The sequence below is a fragment of the Geotrypetes seraphini genome, chromosome 1 (genome assembly GCF_902459505.1).
Source record: "Geotrypetes seraphini chromosome 1, aGeoSer1.1, whole genome shotgun sequence".
Lineage (NCBI taxonomy): Eukaryota > Metazoa > Chordata > Amphibia > Gymnophiona > Dermophiidae > Geotrypetes > Geotrypetes seraphini.
The window spans coordinates 132,538,736-132,554,489 of NC_047084.1; the positions used below are offsets into that span (position 1 = coordinate 132,538,736).

The 15,754-nt window shown below is 43.6% G+C and overlaps 1 protein-coding gene across 3 annotated transcripts in view; it reads left to right on the forward strand.

Moving 5' to 3' along the window:
* FAT4 (FAT atypical cadherin 4) overlaps nt 1–15,754 on the forward strand; it is a 320,456-nt gene that overhangs the window by 129,448 nt on the left and 175,254 nt on the right. Inside the window, exon 1 of one of the 3 annotated variants that reach the window (XM_033938766.1) lies at nt 4,287–4,327. The exons of the other annotated variants lie outside the window; for them this stretch is intronic. The gene's annotated coding sequence lies outside the window, so the exon portion shown is untranslated. Of the gene's footprint in view, nt 1–4,286; nt 4,328–15,754 lie in introns of those variants that run through there. 3 annotated transcript variants of the gene reach the window in all.

The following is a 15,754-nucleotide window of genomic DNA, read 5'->3' on the forward strand; positions in this document are numbered from 1 at the left end:
GAATGACAGACAGACAACGTCCAAGAAGAGAGAAAGATAAAGAAAAAAAAACCCCAGACAGACAGATATCTACTCTAGCACCCATTAATATAACGGGCTTAAACACTAGTATAATATAATCAAGTAAAGAGAAATATACGAGCTAGAAAAGCACAGTTGCTCTCTTATGTATACAAAAAACCATGGAGAAAAAGAGACCTTCAGTCCAAAAGAATCCTGTACAGGGGCTTTAAAATTTTAAAAAAATGCTACATAGTGCAAAAATACAGAAAAAAAGAGCAGCAATGTACTTGTCTTCAAAGCTGTAGAATTTTGATCGTTCCTATAAACACTTTAGAACTCAAGTTTTCAAAATGCTTGCTCAAATAACTTTTCTTGTTTTTCATGATATTGTTTATTGTTTATAATCGTTTGTAAACCACCTTGAACTTAAGGTTACGCGGTCAAGAAGCACGATGTTATGTTAGACTGAGATCAATAACACATAGAAATTGGAGAATACGTACAGAGAGTCACTCCACTTTATGTAATAATTACTGCAGCCAAGGAATTGGGCCTTGCTCTGTTTTTTTAAATCATTTTTGTGAGCAATATTGTAGAAAGGTTGTCAGGAGGTACCAAAATCTGCAATAGGGTAGATGCTGAAAAGTGCAGATAATGTAAGGAGGGATCTAGTAAAACATGAAGAATGGTCTAGAATTTGGTAGCTAAGATGTAATGCTAAAATAAGCAGGGCAATGCATTTGGGCTGCAAAAACACAAGGGAACAGTACAATATAGGGCAGGGGTTCTCACAGGGTTTTAGGATATCCACAATGAATGTGACTGAGAGATTTGTATGCAGTTTTCTCTCTTCCATATTCATAGTGCATTTCCTGAAATTCAGACTGGCTTGTTATGTCTCAAGGACTGCTTCTCTGCAAGACAGAGGTAGAAAATGTGATGCAGAAGCCAGAATGGTGCTTTGGTACATAGGGAAAGGAATGGCCAGCAGTAAAAAAGAGTGCATAGAATTCTGAAGACCAGACCTTCAAAAAGATGTAAATGGGATGGATTTGGTCCAGAGAGTGGCTCCTAAAAATGTCAGTGCTCTTCATTACAAGATCAAACTCCACAAATATGAGTATGTATAGTGTTCTTATATATAAACTAATCCACACTGTTATGACACATTTTTCAGCAAAGATTTGAGCAAGATAAGTAGCGCATAATGGCCTGGATTCTGCAACCAGCACCGTTATCGGTGGCCGCCTTAAAAGTGGCCACTGATTGCATTCACGTGAAGGTGACGAGTACAGAATTGTACCTCTGGCAAAGGTAGGTGCCGGAAATGTAGGCCAGGGATTTTGCGCTTCCATTAGCCATGCCGAAGTGCAGAGTAATGCATTTGGGGATTAGAAATCGGAAGGTATGTGCTGGGAGGTAAGAGGTTGATATGCACGGATGGGAAGATGGACCTTGGGGCGATAGAGTTTGCTTTGAAATAAATGAAAGAGAGAATAAATGATAGAGATGGTTGCACAAGAAGTAGACATCTTTCTACCAAAAGGAAGCTCTAGAAAGGAGTGGGGGCAGAAGATGAAGGTGAAAAGAGATAGAATCAGGAGTAATGTAAGCAAATATTTCTTTATGGAAAAAGAAGGTGATTACATGGTATGGCTTTCTGCTGGAGGTGGTGTCAATGAGGTCTATTTCTAATTCAAAAAGGCCTGGATCTCTAAGGGAGAGGAAAGGATTGTAGAACTTATTAATTAGCATGCATGGGAAGACTCGATAGGCCATATGGTTTTTATCTGCTGTTATTTTCTCTGTTTCTCTAGTTAACAACCAAGCATCTGTTTCATGAACTTAATAAAGTTTAAATATAACATTTTCTGGCAGACTCAACTAGAGAGTTGCGCGGGGACAGAAATCCCACCCGTCCCCACCCGTCCCCGCCAAAATCCCACCCATCCCCACCCGTCCCCGTGAGGAATCCCTCCGTCCCCACCCGTCCCCGTGAGGAATCCCTCCGTCCCCACCCGTCCCCGCGAGGAATCCCCTCCGTCCCCACCCGTCCCCGCGAGGAATCCCCTCCGTCCCCACCCGTCCCCGCGAGGAATCCCCTCCGTCACCATCCTTCCCTATAAACTTCAGAAATAGTTATTTTATTTAATTATGCTACTGAATTAAAGGCTCTGGTAGAGACCCATTTACAAATAAGCAAAGAGACTATTAATTTGGAAATATTAATTGGGAAGAATACATACTTTGTAAATGGGTTTCTACCAGAACCTCTAATGTAAATATAAAATATAAATACTCAGCTGATGAGAACCCACAAACTGTCAGCTGAGGACTTCCTTTGCAGTTGGCCTGGGGTCCCTTTTGCCAAGCTTGGCAGGCAGCAGTAGCGTCCCTGAGTCACAGATGCTGGCACCTCAGTGGCTCATGGATGCTGCCAGCAACTGCTGCGCTTGGTGGAGGGGAGTTCTGACCATCTCTAGAGGAGGTCCTCTGCTGGCGGTGCTTGGGGATCCCCACCAGTCACAGCAAGGGCCAACAAGTACTTCAACACTGTAGAAATAAAACCAGAAATGCATTTCCTTTTCTTTTGAACACAAAACAAAGATATCTGCCATATACATTTCCCAAGGCAGATGACTCTATGCAATGTCACCTCGGTAACAAAATACAAAAATAGACAAATACACCCCCTCCCTTTTTACTAAACCACAATAGTAGGTTTTAGCACAGGGAGTTACGCTGAATGCCTCGCGCTGCTCTCAATGCTCATAGGCTCCCTGCGCTAAAAAACAATATTGCGGTTTAGTAAAAGGGAGCCATAGTGCATAATATAGACAGCAGATATAAATTCTCAAAACAGACACATTTTGATCACTAAATTGAAAATAAAATCATTTTTCCTATCTTTGCTGTTTGGTGATTTCATGAGTCTCTGGTTGCACTTTCTTCTTCTGACTGTGCATCCAATCTTTCTTCCTTTCTTTCAGCCTCCTGTATGTTTCCTCTCCTCCAGACCTCATTCTCTCCCCCAACTTTTTCTTTCTGTCTCCCTGTTCCCCCTTCTTTCTGTCTGCCCCCTTTCTTTCTTTCTCCGTGCCCTCCCCCAAGCCACTCGGTTTGCTGCCACCGCCATCGGGGAATAGTCCCCAAGCCACCGCTGTCCCAAGCTTTCCCTGCAGAAGCGTCGCGCTGACCAGCATTCCGCTCCCTGACGTCAATTCTGACGTAGGAGAGGAAGTTCCGGGCCAACAAGGCATTTCTCCTCATTCCATCCAGCCTGAGCCCCATCTCTCCTTGATCCAGCATTTCCCTTCTGTGTCTGTCAGAATTACCATTCCACCTATTTTCCAGCATCACCCTTCTTTGTGTCCATCTCACCTATATCTGTATCTCACCACTTTTTCAGAATCTTCATTTGTCTCTGTCCTTGTCTTTACCCCATATTCACCATTTGCCCTTTCAATGTCTTTATCTCCCCCCCCACACACACTTTTTCAGCATTACTTCTATGTCTCTATTTCACCTCCTCTTCATGTCCCCTCTGTATCTCTATCCTTATTCAGAAGGTCCTGCTTACCCTTTCTCTTCTTTGTGTCACTATCTCCATTTTCAGCTTTCCCCCCTTTTCCATTGTTAATGCACCCTGTAGCCAGAATCTTTCCACCCTCCCTCCACTCCGGCCCAGCCCAGTATGAAATATTTCCTTTTGTTTCTCTCCCCTCTCTCTTCTCCTCCCTCACCCACGAGTCCTGCATCTGGCCCTCTCCCTTCTACCTGCACCTGGCAACACCCCCCTGCTCCGCGGCTCTCTTAAGCAACTCGTCAGCAGCGGTGACATCGAGGCCTTCCCTCTACGAGTCCCACCTTTGTGGAAAAAGGAAGTTGAAACAAGCGGGACTCGCAGAGGGTAGGCCCCGACGCCAGAAGCTTGTGTCGATCGTTGTTGCCGAAGAGAGCCGCAGGTAGAAGGGAGAGGGAGATAGGAAGGCTGTAGAAGCTCCGGAGCATGACACCGAACCCGGCCAGGATGATTTCTTTTTCAGGCTGCTGCTGCCGCTGCCGCTGCCATCCCCCACCCGAAATGACAAAAAACAGCCTAATGCCCGCGTCGGGAAATAGCCATGCTGAGCAGTGAGCTCAGCACGTACACAGATGAAAGCCTTGCTTGCTGATTGGTCCGGCGGCACGGTGGGGCGGGGCCGCCGGACCAATCAGCAAGCAAGGCTTTCATCTGTGTACGTGCTGAGCTCACTGCTCAACATGGCTATTTCCCGACCCGACGCCAGACTTGCATCGCCAGACTTGCATCGCCAGAATTTAGGTAGGTTGTTTTCATCCCCGTGGGAGTCCCGTGGGCAAGGGGGCGTCCCCGTGGGAGTCCCGTGGGTCAGGGGGGCATCCCCGTGGGAGTCCCGTGGGCCAGGGGGCGTCCCCGTGGGAGTCCCGTGGGCCAGGGGGGGAACCCGCGGGATCCCCGCGATCCCCGTTCCCGTGCAGACCTCTAGACTCAACTTATTGTGAATTGCAGAAATCACACACAGTTTGCACAGTGTAGCAGACAGGGCTAGCTGGCCTCCTAGGGCAACCCAATTTAGGAGGCAGCCCCTTCCATCTCTCTTTTTTCACTAGTATCCTTCTCCTTTCTTCTTTTCCTCTACCCTAAGATGTTCACTGTCTTACCTCCCTTCCTTTGGGGAAGCAACACAATGGTCAGCATCTCTTAGGAGATACATCGCTGTCGATGTGGGGTCTTGAGCATCCCCAATCCTCTCCTACGTCCTACATTTTCTTACTCTCATCATCACTTTAACCCTTCTGCTTTAGTTCTTGCTTCCAACTCACACCCTGGGTCCTCCTCTCCTTTCTGTCTTTCAGTTTGTCTTCTTTAGAAACAGTAGAAGGCTGCCCGCTGCATTTTCCAGTAATCACTTTTACTCACGCTCCCAATCCCTAAGGTCCTGCTCTACCCTCTTGATTTTCTACCTCACCAGTATGGGGGGAGGGGGAGGGGGATATTGGAAGAAGACATGCAGATTTATGAATGTGAGGGCCATGAGGGGAATATTGGCCTTAATGTGCAGAATATAGAATCTGTGAAATATGTTTAAAATATATAAAAATAACGCTTCTCCATATATAAAAATAAAATTATAAGAAAAGTAATGATAAAAAAGAAATGGTAATAAAACTTTTCCCTTTCCTTCCCCAAGGGTCCGAGGAGCACAGAGCACACTTATATTCATATCTATCTGTTTAACATAAAACTACGATCATGGTGTGAGAGGGTCATCGCAAAATAAATTCCCAGACCTGTTGGAAGTTGTGCCATCTTGTATTATCAGCATGCCCTGCTTCTTTTCTTTCCAGCAGAGCTAAATTAAAGATCTTGTTTTTCCAATGTGAAAAAGATGGCTTACCCCTGACTCTCTAATATATCAAAATACACTTCTCCCTCCGTATTTGCATTTTCTACACTCGTGATTTCAATTATTCGAGAGTTTTCCATGAGTGCAGAAATGGGAACTAAACTGAAAAATCAGGAAACAAAGTCCTCACTCCCGTCCCCATGAACTACACCTCCAAGGGCTGCCCTGCGAGAGGACGTGCCTTCCCATGTTGAGCGCTGTAACGTGCATGCCACGACTCTCCACCTGAGCGACTGGACTTGCAGCGGCTTTGGAGGCAGGAGCGCGAGGCCGCGGATGATCTGTCGGGATTCCCAGGAGTGGGAGAGGAAATCCATGGTGGGCTGCCTCCCCTCTCCCTCCCCCTCTGCGCTCCCTCCCCCTCTGCGCTCCCGTCCAGTTCCAGAGGCCGCGTAGGGACCAGCCGAGGCCAGTCTCTCCCCGTTGTGGGGAAGCTGCCGACATGCTGAATATGTGGAAAGTGCGGGAGCTGGTGGATAAAGTGTGAGTATGGCTTCCTCTGGCCAGGGAAGAGGTACCCCCTGGCTCCCCCTGCCCACCATCTTCTCTCTCTCTCAGCTGCTGAGGAGGACCTGTCGTGGCGGCGCCGGGCTCAATTTGAAGGAGGCCGCAGGCAGGGCAAGGAAGGCAGAAACACCATATGATAAGTTATTTGCGGTTTTTACGTATTCGCAGTTCAGTCCAGCCCCAATCACCGCAAATACAGAGGGAGAAGTGTAAGTTTCTTTCCCAAAATAGGTGTTTTATGGAGAAATAATAATTGACCTTCTAATAGGAAAAGTTTCAATCTCCCTTGAAACAGAAAAATCTCTGGGTGAAAAAAGGACAAACTATGTCCCAGCAGGGGTTGCAAAAATAACCAAGCTTGTCTCCAAAAATTCTGTACTACTTGACAAATCTAAAATATGTATCTTAAAGTGATTTTAGCAAGACTACGTTTTAAGCAGCTGCAATCTATAGCAAACTTCACTTTAGAAGCTCTCTATGGAGAAACAAATGATTTAAGCAGAAAATGTTTTTTACAACAACATATTGCTGGAGATTGTCGCAATGTCCTTTAATATTCTGTGAAATACTCCCACCTCAATATTACATGCCAGGTACATACCCAGGCATAGGTGCTTCAATTTTACCTTGACATTTTCTTGTAATTTGAGATACTGACTCAAAGACTTGGCTATTGGAACTGACATTTCTTCTCCCTTGATGCTGGTGCTATAATGCTGAGCCTCAGTACAAGCAAATCTATCCATCAGACAAAATATTTCCCTTCTGATCCATCATATCTCCTGCCCATTTCAAACTCTGTGCATACCATCTTTTAAAGGCAGCCAAGTCTAGACCAGATCTGAAATCTAGATTACCAACAAAGGGAAGGAGAGGAGAAATCAAAGAATTGCCTTGAAACATAACCGTCTCCAACAGCCTTCAATATTTCGATAACAGGTGGCCACTCATTTGTGCAATTAGATGCATAACTTTGGTGTGTTCTCTGGTAAGGTTGGCCACTGTTGGAAACAGGATACTGGGCTTGATGGACCTACAGTCTGTTCCAGTATGGCAAGTCTTATGTTCTTATGAAAGGAGCTAAAAGTGGCTGTTCCAAGATAGTTGGTGTAAAATCAGAGGTAACTCGAAACCAGTCTCTCAAAAACTGAAGACCATAAGCAAATTCTATTTCAAATCTTTCAGCCCCCTTCTCTCTGGGTAATATCAAGGTAGACAAGGAAATTTTAGGGCATGAACCCACCCACAACAATTTTGGAAGGATTTATAGAGTGTACACAAGTTTCTATACTGAATAAAAATGGGGAGAGCTTGTAATAAATATAGCAATTGCGGAACTATAAGAAAATTATATAAATAAATCCTACCAGGTAAGATACCCCATAACACCAAGCACCCCAGTGTAGTTTTAATAACAGAATTATATTAGCTGTATATAGAAGCAAAAATTTTCCATACATTGACTTCTCAATATTGAAGTTCATCCTTCACCTTTTTTAGAGGAAAGACATTCCACCCTTGTTCAATATTAACTCCAAGAGATAAAGCTTCAGACTTGGAAATGTTCAGTTTTAAACCCAATATGGATCCAAAATGGGAGAAAATTTGAAGTATATGGGCTAGGCATTGTTCAGAATTAGTAATAATACAATGCCATCAGCAAAAGCTAAAGTTTTAATAACACTCCCACTCACCATCACCCCCTCCACCCCAGTATCTTTTCTCAGACCAGCTAATAGTAAAATTAGTAAATAGAGTAAAGGTGATGATGGGCACCTCTATCTTGTACCTCTACACAAAGAAAAAGGGAGAGCTGCTACTCCATTTACATGACTGCTCCAGTAGGATTAGAACAGAAGGTCCAAATAGCCGCTTTGAAAAAACCATGAAAATCTCATCTTTTCAAAAGCAGAAACATGTAGGAGCACTCAACGTGGTGAAATGCCTTTTCAGAGTCAACGTCGGTGATTAAAGTTGGTTTTGACTGTTGACAGCAACATTCCATAGCTTGGAATAGCTTCCTTATGTTAACCATCACCTGTTGACCCTTACTAAAGACCATTTGTTCTTCATTTTCCAGCCTAGGCATTGTTTTTGCCAATCATTCCACAAGTATCTTAGCAAGCAATTTTAAATCAACATTAATTAATGAGATAGGAAAGAATGACTCCAGTAATAAATCTTTTCCAGGTTTTAGCAAAACTGTTAACTAAAGCATGATTAAAATGTTTTGGGAAATGTCCCTCCATAACCGCTTGAGTAAAATAGAATTCAAGGAAGCCTATTAGTTGTTGCCACAATAACTTCTAAAACTTGTCACTAAATCCATCTGAACCTGGAGACCTCCCTAACTTAAGATATGCTATAGCCCTTTGGATCTCCTCACCAGAAATCGGTTTGTTCAATTGTGACAAATCTGCATCTGTGATTGAAGGCTGGGAGACCAAACCCAATCAACTATCCAAGGCACCCAAAGAGCAAGTAATTTCTTATGAGTATAATCTAGTATAAAAATCACAAAATATTTTTTCAAAATCTTTCTGATTATTTACCACTTCTCCAGTAGAGGTTCTAAGTGTTGTAATACAATGTTTTCTCTCACAGGGCTTAGTAAGATTGAACAAACATTTACTGGGTTTATTGCCATATTTATAAATTTTAAACTTTTGAAAGTGGTGAGCTTTCATTGTCTTCATGATCATTCAGCGCTGATTGTGCCCTAAAATAAGCATTCTTGTTGGATAGAGATGGAGATGTCCGATATTGATGTTTCTAATGTCTAAATCTGAGATGCCAGCTGCTTATATCATTTATGGATGTAGGCCATTATAGAGCTCATTTTCAAAAAAGAAACACATCCAGAAAGGGACAGATACATAGTAACATAGTAAATCTAATCTAATCTAATCTTCCATTTGTGAGTCGTACATACTTATATACAGGCTCAAGGCGACAGATCAAAGAGGAAGGGGAAAGTAGTAGGGAAGGGGACATGGAGAAGCAAGAGGATGGACCTAGAAGTAGGGGGTGCTATACAGAAAGTAAAACAGTTAATTGTCAAAGAAGTGAGTCTTTGGGTTTTTTCTGAATGTGGTGTAGTTTGTCTCTTTCCTGATAACTTCTGGTAGGTCATTCCAGATTTTTACACCCAGAGAAGTTAGCATAGAGTGGAAAATTCGCTTGTAGTGGAGATATTTTGTGGATGGCAGGTTTAGTTGGATTCTGTTAAGGAGTCTCTTTGATGTCTACCAAACAGTAGAGAATAGTTGGATGAGAAGAGCTGCTGAGTTTCTGTATAGAACCTGGTGTAGGATACATGATGATTTGAAAATTATTCGGTATGATATTGGGAGCCAATGTAGTTGCCTGATGTTGTGGTGTGGCGTAGTCTAATGGCTGTGTTCTGGATGAGTTGCAGTTTGTGGATAAGAGTAGTATTGATGCCAAGGTAGGCGGAGTTGGCAATAGTCCAGTTGAGGTAGGACCATCATCTGAATGATCAGAGCAAAGTGGTGTGGGTGGAAGTATGATCTTTTGAGTCGCAGTTGACGCATAGTGTAGATGGTCTTTTTCTGAAAGTTAAATATTTGTGATTCCATTGTGAGAGTGTCGTCTAAGATGCAGCCTAGTATCTTGATGAATTTTTCCATTACGAGAGTGATGTCTGAGGAAAGAGTATGGCTTTGGTCTTAGTGGTGTTCAGTTTCAGCTTGTTGTTCATTGCCCAGGTTTGAATTTTATCTGTATTGTTTGAGATATTTTTTGGCAATATTAGGATGGTTATTTGTTATGGGGATGAGGAGGAGGATGTCGGCATAAGACAGTTTTGTCTTCCATTTTGATGTGTCCCAGCGAGTTCATGAATAAATTGAATAGGATTGGGGATAAAGGGAAGCCTTGTGGGATGCCACAGAATGCCTTCCAAGGGTTGAAGTAAGATTCTTGCCTTTTGACCAAGTATTCGCGATTTTGTAGGAAGTTGGAAAACCATTTCAGTACAGTCCCTGTTATTCCGATTTCTGAGAGTTTGGTTAGGAGTAATTGGTGGTCCATTGAGTCGAAGGCTGCGGAGATATCAGATTGGAGAAGTATTGCCTGATGATCCGAGCTTCTACATTTGGCACGTTAGCTCCTCTTACTAAGAAATCAAAACCCTTGAACAATACGGCCAAATGGTTCACACTTGAATTGGCAAAATTAAAATCAAAGGGCTCCTTTTACAAAGGTGTGCTAGCATTTTTAGCGCACGCACCGGATTAGCGTGCGCTAGCCAAAAAATTACCGCCTGCTTAAAAGGAGGCAGTAGCAGCTAGCATGCGCTAAAACCGCTAGCGCACCTTTGTAAAAGGCACCCTAAGTATCCCCAATTAGAGAGATAACAACGTCGCTCTTAGAGCCTTGATATAAAGATCAAATGGAAGAAAGTTATTCAGCCTATTGAATCGATTTTTCGATTCGATTTTCCTGTCCAATCTATTGGCTTCTCCATATTTGCCTATGCGGACGATATACAACTTTTACATTCTCTGGACCCTAATAGTTGTTCTGAAATTTCAGCTATCAATGAGAAATTAAAACAGATTCATTTATGGCTTGACACCAATAGATTATCCCTCAATATTAATAAAACAAATATTATGCTCTTCCCTTGGAAAGATAACCATAAGCTCGTTGTTCCAATTTCCATCCAAGGGGTCACACTTAAGCAGATAAATAAAATTAGAATTTTAGGGGTGATTTTAGATGAAAAACTAACTTACCACGACCACGTTAGTTATGTGGTTAAAGCTACTTTTTTTAGACTTCGCCAAATACGTGCAATATCCAAATTTTTATGTGCAAAATCATTGAATATATTAATTCATTCAATGATTATCTCTAAAAACTGATTATTGCAATGCGTTATTTAAGGGAATGGCTCAAAAAGAAATTAGGTGGTTACAGATAATCCAGAATGCCTCTATTAATTATGGGAGTAAAGAAATTTGACCATGTAACTCCCTTACTTCAAAATGCTCATTGGCTTCTGGTGTCTCATCGTATTCTATATAAATTATGTTACTTACATTTAAATCTCTATTATTTAAAACTCCAGCTTTTATTTATAAAGCATTGATACCTTATAATTCTTCTAAATTACTGAGATCAAACGACCAACATTTATTTGTCATCCCCTCTCTTAAAATTATTAATACTCGAAGGCAATTTATCTTTACTATTACGGCGCCTTAGACTTGGAACTCACTCCCGCTATATTTAAGAGAGGAGAAGAATTTGGAAAAGTTTAAGAGCAAACTTAAGAGTTTTCTTTTTAAAGATGCATTCAATATTTAATTGAAATGTTAACTGCTCTTTCGTTTTTGTTGTTTTTTTTCGTTTTTTTTTATTAACTTACCTATTTAGTAGTCTTTCCATTCCTCTTGTGCTTAACCTTTAATTGTTGACTCTTTCCTTTCTAAGATTGTATTTCTTTCCTGCCTTCCCTACTGTGTCATGTATTGCATTAATTAATTTTTTTAATTATTTTTTGAAAACTTATCCCTTTATTAATTATGTATGTCTACTTCATGTATATTTTAAATATGTATTTTGCTGATTTGTACATCGCTTAGAATTTGGAATAGGCGATTAATCAAATAATAAATAAACCTGAAACATCCTGGTGGGTTTGTTTTATAGCCTCTTCACTCCCTTTGCCCTCTCCTAACCACACTGGCGCTGTGGTGTAAACAAAATAAACAACCAAAAAAGACTTTTCCTCTCTCTGTTAAATCCTAACTCATGTTCGCGGTCTAACACCAGCTCTGGCAGGATACACATTTCAAATCTGACATTGTAATCACAAAACAGAAAATAAAATTAGTTTTTCTACCTTTTGTTGTCTGGTCATTATTCAAATCTTGTTGGTCCCAGGCTCTGGTTGTCTTCTGATAACTTGCTTGCCAGGATCTCATTCTATCTTCTTTCCCCATGCTAACCATCAGTCTTCCATCTCTGTCCTCCCCTTCCGTTTCCCTTCCCTCTCCCAGAGGTCTGGCATCTTTCCTTTTTTTCGTCTCCATCCACAGATCCACCTTCTCTCAATTACCCTTTCATCCAGCATCGCTCCCTCCTTCCCCACCACCCCAGGATCCACCATCTTTCCCTTTCTGTGCCTTTCATCCCTAAATCGCATTGTCCACCATCTCTCTCCCTTTCCTCTGTTTTAGACCCATTATTTCTTCCCCCCAAAGTCCGGCATATGCATGTCTCTTTGAACCCCCCTTTCCTCCCTCCCTCCCTTCGTGTACTTCTACACCAGGGTCCCCTCCCCAGAACGTCTGCACCCCCTTGAAAGCCTACACCCCACCCCTGAAGGCCTGCATGTCCCCCTCTGAAGGCCTACACCTCACCCTTGAAGACCAGCCTGTCCCCCCTGAAGGCCTGCTTCTCCCCCCCGGAAGGCATGTACCCCCCTGAAGGCCTACACCCCAACCTTGAACACCAGCCTGTCCCCCCTGAAGGCCTGCAACCCCCCTGGAAGGCATGTACCACCCCTACTGAAAGCCTACACCCCACCCCTGAAGGCCTGCATGTCCCCCCTAAATGCCTACACCCCACCCCTGAAGGCCTGCATTTCCCCCCCTGAAGGCCTACACCCCACCCCTAAAGACCAGCCTGCACCCCCCCCCCAGAAGGCTGCATCCCCCCGAAGGCATGTACCCCCCACTCCCTGGAAGGCCTGCACCCCCTTGAAGGCCTGTCTGTCCCTTCTGAAGGCCTGTACTCCCCCGGAAGGCCTGCACTCCTCCCCCACGAAGGACTATGAAGGACTACACCCCCCCTCTCCCCAGAAGGCCTGCGTGTTTAATTTATCTAAATTCAGCAGCCTACCCTGAAGAAGAAGATTGCTGGCTCTAGCAATCTTTGTAAGCTGCCATAGGTTGTCTGAGTTGTCTTCTCTCTGCCGCGGTCCCGCCCCTTCTCTGACATCAGAGAAGGGGCGGGACCGCGGTAGAGAGAAGACAACTCGGACAACCTATGGCAGTTTACAAAGATCGCTAGAGCCAGCGATCTTCTTCTGCAGAGCAGGCTGCTGAATTTCAGTAAATTGCTGCAGGAAGCCGGACACTAGCAAGTAAGCCACTTCCCGACTGACCCTCCCTACTCGCCTTCTGTTGTTCAGACTGGGGTAGTCCAGAGATGGATTTGGTGTGAAGAGATGCTGGCCTACATCCTGTTAAAGTTCCTTTTAGCTCTATTGAATGGGGCATTTAACACTTTTCTGAACAGATGGCTCTGCTGGCTCGGAGACCACATCAGAAATTCACTTTTAAATCAATCAAGTTAATATACAGTCAAACCTCGGTTTACGAGTGGTTTGCGAGTGTTTTGCATGATGAGCAAAACACTCGTAAATCTTGCCTCACAAACCGAGCATTGACTCGATATGCGAGCCCCCACCCCCGAGAACCGGCTTTGCCCCCACGCCCAAATCCTTACCGCACTTGGGCGCCAGCACGCAGCACCAACCCACAGGACGTGCCAGTGCCAAAAGAGCCTGCCACCTGCTGGTGATCTCTGCTGTGCCTTGAGCATCTGTGTATGCTCAAGGCTTTCTGGCTCCCGCTCTCTGAGATTCGGCAGGCTCTTTCGGCACCAGCACATCCTGTGGGTTGGTGCTGCATGCCGGTACCCGATCACCATTAGGGTTTGGGTGGGTGGACGGGCGGGGGTAGTAATACCGGTTCTCGGGGGCAATGCTGGTTCTGGAGAGTGGGGTGGTAGAAGCCAGTTCCCGGGGATAGGGGGGGGGTCTTTGGGGGATGTGGAACAAATTGCTTTCATTTCCATTCATTCCTGTGGGGAACGTTGCTTTGATATACGAGTACTTTGGTTTACTGGCATGCGTATGGAACGAATAATGCTCGCAAGCAGAATTATTAAACCATATCATTTTTACTTTAAGTCCCTCAGAATTAATAATCTCTTGGGTCAGGCAATAATTCAAGCAAAGTTAAATAATTTACCTCCAACAAAACTAAATATACATATTTGGGAATATAAGATAAAAGCACACATTTTCTACCAAGGATGTAATTACTATAACAAACTATATGCAAAATACTTATTAAACCTTGAAAGAGGAAAAAGAAAGAAAGAGAGACCATTTTGTGTATGGAGTGTGGTCATGCTACAAGACCAATGGCCTGTCTCGCCCAATCCTGATTCCATAGTGGCCAGTCCAGGTCACAGGTACCTGGCAAAAATCTAAATAGTAGCAGCATTGTTCCTGATCACATGGGTTTAAGCTTAATAAGGATAAGGCTAAACTGCTTTGGTTGGATTACTCCACCAGAAATATACCAGTGGTTTATCTTTAAAGGTTCTAGGTGGTGGTCTCGATTCAACACTATCCTTCAAGCCTCAGATCAATCATAGCTAAAACTGTATTTTTTAGTCTTTGTCAACTTCATAATGTGAGACAATATTTTGATGATAAACATTTTGCAACTCTGGTTCAGGCTTTTGTTTTACCTCACTTAGGGCTCCTTTTACTAAGGTTCGCTAGCGTTTTTAGTGCGCGCTGAAGATTAGCGCACGATAGATGAAAATACTAACGCAAGCTCTATGGAGGCGTTAGCGTCTAGTAGTGCGCGCTATTCCACGCACTAATGCCCTAACACACCTTAGTAAAAGGAGCCCTTAGACTAAGCCTTAATCCGTTTGAATTCTTGCCTATAAACAAATGTGTTCACTAGAAGCAATTTTCTTAAGTGCTTTCCCTTTGGTAGAACTTGTGTTTCAGTTCAAGGCCACTGAGCTTCCTGCCCTTGCTAATACCATCCTTGGAACCTCTCGCTTCCCCTTATTTAGTTGCTGGGATTCATGTTACAAAAGTAGGCATGTGACTAGTGGTTGAAAATACTGCAGACGTGTTTTGGTGGTAGACATTTTTAGTAGAGTGAAAAATATGAAACTCAACTCTGTAGATCGAGGAAGAGAAACAGAATCAGTTGAGATAGAGAAGTGGATTATGGAAAGCTGATCTCTGTAACTCTTTTCCACTGTAACACATATACTTTTTACTTTTTGAACCACAGCTTCTCCTTACAAACAATACCGACCTTCATTTAACTTTTAAAGCTTTGGATCCACTGCTTAATATAATACGGTAATACTACCTTTATGTAATGAGCGGTGTAAGGAGTTTAGAAGCATTGTATTAAAATCTGGCTTGAGAAACCATATCCAATTACAAAGCCATCTATTGATGGAGTTTACCTGCCTTGATGCTCACTATTAAAAGTATTACTGGTTAAAAACAGGTGCTGGAAATCTTGCATGATTGTTTATATGGTTTGAATCTAACACCTCTCATATACAGTGGAACCTTGGTTACGAGCATAGTTCGTTTCAGAAGCATGCTCGTAAATGAAATTACTCATCAAAGCGAGTTTCCCCATAGGAAATAAGGGAAACTTGCTTGATACGTTCCCACCCCCCCCCTCCCCCGAGGCCACTGCTCCACCCCCCCCAAGAACTGGCATTGCTACCCTCCCCCCCGCTCGCAAACCGGCTACCCAACCCCCCCGCCTGAACAGCATCCAGCCTTACTCCCCATCTGGCACCAGCACGCAGCCCACAGGATATGCTGGTGCCGGTGAAAGAAGTTCCTGCCTCATGTCTGGGCCTTGAGCATCTGCGCATGCTAAAGGCCACCTGGTTCTCACTTTTTCCGGCGGGAGCATTCGTGAGCCGGGGGGGGGGGGGAGCGATGCCGGTTCTCAGGGGAGGTGCTCGCAAATCGAGTCAAAGCTCGGTTTGCGAGACAA